Source organism: Saccostrea cucullata, unplaced genomic scaffold, assembly GCF_032062105.1.
Source record: "Saccostrea cucullata isolate Sc308-1 unplaced genomic scaffold, CSIRO_AGI_Scuc_v1 ctg106, whole genome shotgun sequence".
Lineage (NCBI taxonomy): Eukaryota > Metazoa > Mollusca > Bivalvia > Ostreida > Ostreidae > Saccostrea > Saccostrea cuccullata.
The window spans coordinates 86,199-93,634 of NW_026927985.1; positions in this window are offsets into that span (position 1 = coordinate 86,199).

A 7,436-nucleotide genomic window follows, 5' to 3' on the forward strand; every position below is an offset into this window, starting at 1 on the left:
TAAGATACAACACACATCAACTTCAGCAAATACTTGGAAAGTATTGCAAACTAAAATCCTTATCATTTGTTATATCAGCCCAAGCAGTCCCACAATAGGATGAAGGCTGATATGAGGCCAGGAGGTTTTAAAAATATGACACATGATATGGATTTTTAGAACACAATAATACTCTTTTCCATATCACATCATGTACGTATCAGCCCAAGACACTAATGTCAGCCAGAGGACTGAAGGCTTGAAGGCTGATATTGGTTGAGGGCTGATACAGGATATGATGTACTGGAAAAAGGGTATGTTTTATTATGTTTATTACATACTTAAGTAATAAAATACAGTAAACATCAAATTGAGAGAGAACAAATTAATAACTAATCATGCTCACACTTCAGACATGAACACAGCGTATTGTCTCATATGGTTTGGGTATGTTTCTACTTCCATATCAAATGTGCCTGATACATTAATTGAAACATTTTTTTTTTTTCAATTTGATGATCCTTACAATCAAAAAGTTAAAATTAAGTTAGCAGAATGCGTATCAAAAAAATATGTTTTTTATCACAAAAACTGTTTTTAGCTCTACTGGTCAGACACCAGAAGTGTAAGCGATAGTAAGGTATCCTCTATCTAGCTGTCCATCTGTCTAAACAATTTTTTTGAAAACGCTACTCCTTCTACAGTTTTGGTCTGATTTCAGTATAATTTGGCACACAAATAGACTACACTAAGATACATAATTTTTTGCATTGGCTTAAAAAATTTTAATTTTGACGAACAGTGGTTACTAAAAATAGAAATTTCTGTGAAATTCCTTTAAAATGCTGCCCCTCCTACAGTTTTTGTCTGATTTCAATATAACTTAGCACACAAATAGACTAAACTAAGATACATAAATTAGTTTATTATATGATTGAGTAATTTCCCTCTCTCTGATTCACTGTAGGAAAGCGGGTGACCGTTATATATATTACGGTCTGTCATCAAAACATGTCGGCTGAACCGATCGGTTGAATTTTTTCATTCAAGATTTAAAACATTTGTTGCATATATGTGTAAACTCTGCTGAAAAATGAATGTAAGCCAATGAAAACTTGCTATTGATTATTAAAACTTACTTGAACTTAAGGAAATAAAGCTGCAGTTCGACCTCAAAGTTTTTGAGAATGATGTCCGTAACAAAACATTAAGATGACCGTAATCTAAACTTTTCCAATGAAGTGGGATGACCGTAATATACCGAATTTATTTTGTTAAAATCTTTCCTGTTATAGAAGCAGATATATGAAGTTATTTGGACAAAGACATAAATATCATTTTCAAACATAACATTTCTAACTATTTGCCAAACTTATTTCACAGGGGCTTGTGTAGTTCACAGGGGCTTGTGTAGAGAAAATAAATCAGTTAAGAAAATTAGTACCTCGGAGAGAAAAAACACATTTTCTCCGAGGCACTAATTTTTTTAACTGATTTATTTTCTCTACACAAGCCCCTGTGCTTATTTCTCAAAAAAAACAACTTTTAATTGTTGAAATGTTCATTGAAAGGTTGTCAAATCCTCTTTTTTTTGTTGCAATATAGCCAAATCGGAATAATCTGTTGTTTTGAGAATAAGGGATGACTGCACTTAAGGATATGCAAAATTTACGTCAAAACAAACTTTCAAAACAGATATTTTTCTTTTAATTGTAGGCATGATCACCATCTAGTCTACAACTTATATATTTGCATTAGTAATGTTGTGTTAATAGACAAACATGCGCTCATGGCTTAAAAGAGAAAAAAAACTGCTTCTTCTTACACTCGCCCTCTCTTTTGTATACCAAAGCTTGTGACACGTTGAATATTATAATTCACCACGTGATATCTTTCCTCAGGTAATTTTCACGGGCTTTTAATTGGGGTTTGGTCCCCCTTCCGTTTTTTTTTTACATCGATTATGTTGTAACCCTTTCGTTTCTATAAGCTGTTTTAAAATTTATCGATTTCGACTGATGCTCTCTTTTTATGTATATCAGTCGAAAACGATTTATTTAAAAACGGTTTTATAGAGACGAAAGGATTACATTATCGATAACATATATAGTGCATATTAGAATACGGAAGTAAGTAAAAGGTGAACTGATCTCAGCTTTAACAAAAATGGAAAGGAGGGGGCATACCCAAAGTGCCAGTGGTAAATTTCTGAATACTAAATTCCGTCTGCAGGTGACTTATATGTAGCGTGTTTTGTACTATGTTCGAACACGTTAAAAAGTCATCCAACAGTTTAAAATATTCTTTACTTACTAAATACATGGATGGGCTCATACGTTTAAAGTCTTTGTAACTAATATAATTGTGCTATACAGAATAAAAAGGAAGATGGAAAATAGAGATCTCATATTTTTTAAATACATGTCATTATTATTCATCCAGTCTAATTTTAGATACATTCTTACGATATTAGCCCCACCTCTCATGCATAAATAATATTCAATCAAGGGCAGGTAACTGTAAATTACCTATATCATGCATCATGATTTTTTGAAATAACAAAGTTTATATGCTATTAAAATCATCCATCAAAATTTTTTGGTTAGAAAATTAATATTTTGGTTGTTTCAGCGATTCAAAGTTTAAATTTCTCAATATGCATATTTTGATCGCCGATGTTGCGCGCCATTGCTCTGACGTCATAGGTGTCAGTCCTGGTCAAGCGAAGTACTAATTGTGTTTACAAAACGACCCAATGGCTTCGTCTATAAACCCTACTAGTAATTAAGAAATGATAATTGGTTAATCAATAGATATTTATAAATAATTTGTGGCGTTTAGATGAAAAATCAGCACAGGAAAGGTTTTAGGAAGTTTCTTTTACCTGCCAGGGACTTGGTCGGTGCGAGGATTTGTCTATATATTCAGAGCATTGGTTTATGTACGATCAAAATTTTTCTGTATTATATAAAATATATATTTAATGGAAATAGTATTTTTTTTCAAAAAAAAAATCAATATGCATTTAATGCACAAAGACTAGTGTTGTGAAGCTCGTAATGGCGTACCATTGCGTACGGCGCCATTGAAGATCGAAGTGTCCTTTCTATCAAATGATGTTCATTGCTGGAACAGATAGAAGATACACAAGATCTGTTTATGTATAATTTATTAAAATAACGAAGAAAGAAAACGTATGACCATTTTTATAATTATTTAAGAAGTCAAAGGTTAATAATTCGATCTATTTAGTCGAAGCCACAGGAGTTGTCAACGGCTTCGTCTTCAATGCCTTCTCCTCTTTTCACGGTGTGTTTTTTATTTATTTTTATGCTGTAGAAGTTAAAACATATAAGATTGAGCATCCATAGCCAAAGTAATATTGTCAATATCAAAATTTCTTTCAACCTAGTGGTGTATTCTTTTTATTTCAGGCAAATATCTATACGGTATAGATGTTTTCTTACGATACGCTTTACGAGGTCTAATTGCCCATTGACACCTATGACGTTTCAGTACCACGTGACCCCTATCTAATTAGTGGAGATTTTCAATCTGAGGACCCTACATTACGGACGTATTATGGCTTAAATACGACAGTTTAAAGCATTATTTTATGATTAAACGATAATTATATGTTTCAAGAATATAATAGTGTTTAATTTTTAAGAAATTTCTATGCGTGATAAAAACCCTTTAAAGGGTTTTTATCATGCATCATGATTTTTTGAAATAACAAAGTTTATATGCTATTAAAATCATCCATCAAAATTTTTTGGTTAGAAAATTAATATTTTGGTTGTTTCAGCGATTCAAAGTTTAAATTTCTCAATATGCATATTTTGATCGCCGATGTTGCGCGCCATTGCTCTGACGTCATAGGTGTCAGTCCTGGTCAAGCGAAGTACTAATTGTGTTTACAAAACGACCCAATGGCTTCGTCTATAAACCCTACTAGTAATTAAGAAATGATAATTGGTTAATCAATAGATATTTATAAATAATTTGTGGCGTTTAGATGAAAAATCAGCACAGGAAAGGTTTTAGGAAGTTTCTTTTACCTGCCAGGGACTTGGTCGGTGCGAGGATTTGTCTATATATTCAGAGCATTGGTTTATGTACGATCAAAATTTTTCTGTATTATATAAAATATATATTTAATGGAAATAGTATTTTTTTTCAAAAAAAAAAAAATCAATATGCATTTAATGCACAAAGACTAGTGTTGTGAAGCTCGTAATGGCGTACCATTGTGTACGGCGCCATTGAAGATCGAAGTGTCCTTTCTATCAAATGATGTTCATTGCTGGAACAGATAGAAGATACACAAGATCTGTTTATGTATAATTTATTAAAATAACGAAGAAAGAAAACGTATGACCATTTTTATAATTATTTAAGAAGTCAAAGGTTAATAATTCGATCTATTTAGTCGAAGCCACAGGAGTTGTCAACGGCTTCGTCTTCAATGCCTTCTCATCTTTTCACGGTGTGTTTTTTATTTATTTTTATGCTGTAGAAGTTAAAACATATAAGATTGAGCATCCATAGCCAAAGTAATATTGTCAATATCAAAATTTCTTTCAACCTAGTGGTGTATTCTTTTTATTTCAGGCAAATATCTATACGGTATAGATGTTTTCTTACGATACGCTTTACGAGGTCTAATTGCCCATTGACACCTATGACGTTTCAGTACCACGTGACCCCTATCTAATTAGTGGAGATTTTCAATCTGAAGACCCTACATTACGGACGTATTATGGCTTAAATACGACAGTTTAAAGCATTATTTTATGATTAAACGATAATTATATGTTTCAAGAATATAATAGTGTTTAATTTTTAAGAAATTTCTATGCGTGATAAAAACCCTTTAATTAAAATTAATACAAGTATGTATTTACGATGTCTAAGGCAGGGGCCATCACAATTTCTTCAATCTCCGTACGATAATGAGGACGCCTTGAAGTTCTATTTTACTGACTTTATACATATAGTCAGCGCATGTTTGTCTATTGTTCTAAAGCTCCTTTTCACAGAAGTCGTATATTTGCATTAGTAATGTTGTGTTAATAGACAAACATGCGCTCATGGCTTAAAAGAGAAAAAAAACTGCTTCTTCTTACACTCGCCCTCTCTTTTGTATACCAAAGCTTGTGACACGTTGAATATTATAATTCACCACGTGATATCTTTCCTCAGGTAATTTTCACGGGCTTTTAATTGGGGTTTGGTCCCCCTTCCGTTTTTTTTTTACATCGATTATGTTGTAACCCTTTCGTTTCTATAAGCTGTTTTAAAATTTATCGATTTCGACTGATGCTCTCTTTTTATGTATATCAGTCGAAAACGATTTATTTAAAAACGGTTTTATAGAGACGAAAGGATTACATTATCGATAACATATATAGTGCATATTAGAATACGGAAGTAAGTAAAAGGTGAACTGATCTCAGCTTTAACAAAAATGGAAAGGAGGGGGCATACCCAAAGTGCCAGTGGTAAATTTCTGAATACTAAATTCCGTCTGCAGGTGACTTATATGTAGCGTGTTTTGTACTATGTTCGAACACGTTAAAAAGTCATCCAACAGTTTAAAATATTCTTTACTTACTAAATACATGGATGGGCTCATACGTTTAAAGTCTTTGTAACTAATATAATTGTGCTATACAGAATAAAAAGGAAGATGGAAAATAGAGATCTCATATTTTTTAAATACATGTCATTATTATTCATCCAGTCTAATTTTAGATACATTCTTACGATATTAGCCCCACCTCTCATGCATAAATAATATTCAATCAAGGGCAGGTAACTGTAAATTACCTATATCATGCATCATGATTTTTTGAAATAACAAAGTTTATATGCTATTAAAATCATCCATCAAAATTTTTTGGTTAGAAAATTAATATTTTGGTTGTTTCAGCGATTCAAAGTTTAAATTTCTCAATATGCATATTTTGATCGCCGATGTTGCGCGCCATTGCTCTGACGTCATAGGTGTCAGTCCTGGTCAAGCGAAGTACTAATTGTGTTTACAAAACGACCCAATGGCTTCGTCTATAAACCCTACTAGTAATTAAGAAATGATAATTGGTTAATCAATAGATATTTATAAATAATTTGTGGCGTTTAGATGAAAAATCAGCACAGGAAAGGTTTTAGGAAGTTTCTTTTACCTGCCAGGGACTTGGTCGGTGCGAGGATTTGTCTATATATTCAGAGCATTGGTTTATGTACGATCAAAATTTTTCTGTATTATATAAAATATATATTTAATGGAAATAGTATTTTTTTTCAAAAAAAAAAAATCAATATGCATTTAATGCACAAAGACTAGTGTTGTGAAGCTCGTAATGGCGTACCATTGCGTACGGCGCCATTGAAGATCGAAGTGTCCTTTCTATCAAATGATGTTCATTGCTGGAACAGATAGAAGATACACAAGATCTGTTTATGTATAATTTATTAAAATAACGAAGAAAGAAAACGTATGACCATTTTTATAATTATTTAAGAAGTCAAAGGTTAATAATTCGATCTATTTAGTCGAAGCCACAGGAGTTGTCAACGGCTTCGTCTTCAATGCCTTCTCCTCTTTTCACGGTGTGTTTTTTATTTATTTTTATGCTGTAGAAGTTAAAACATATAAGATTGAGCATCCATAGCCAAAGTAATATTGTCAATATCAAAATTTCTTTCAACCTAGTGATGTATTCTTTTTATTTCAGGCAAATATCTATACGGTATAGATGTTTTCTTACGATACGCTTTACGAGGTCTAATTGCCCATTGACACCTATGACGTTTCAGTACCACGTGACCCCTATCTAATTAGTGGAGATTTTCAATCTGAAGACCCTACATTACGGACGTATTATGGCTTAAATACGACAGTTTAAAGCATTATTTTATGATTAAACGATAATTATATGTTTCAAGAATATAATAGTGTTTAATTTTTAAGAAATTTCTATGCGTGATAAAAACCCTTTAATTAAAATTAATACAAGTATGTATTTACGATGTCTAAGGCAGGGGCCATCACAATTTCTTCAATCTCCGTACGATAATGAGGACGCCTTGAAGTTCTATTTTACTGACTTTATACATATAGTCAGCGCATGTTTGTCTATTGTTCTAAAGCTCCTTTTCACAGAAGTCGTATATTTGCATTAGTAATGTTGTGTTAATAGACAAACATGCGCTCATGGCTTAAAAGAGAAAAAAAACTGCTTCTTCTTACACTCGCCCTCTCTTTTGTATACCAAAGCTTGTGACACGTTGAATATTATAATTCACCACGTGATATCTTTCCTCAGGTAATTTTCACGGGCTTTTAATTGGGGTTTGGTCCCCCTTCCGTTTTTTTTTTACATCGATTATGTTGTAACCCTTTCGTTTCTATAAGCTGTTTTAAAATTTATCGATTTCGACTGATGCTCTCT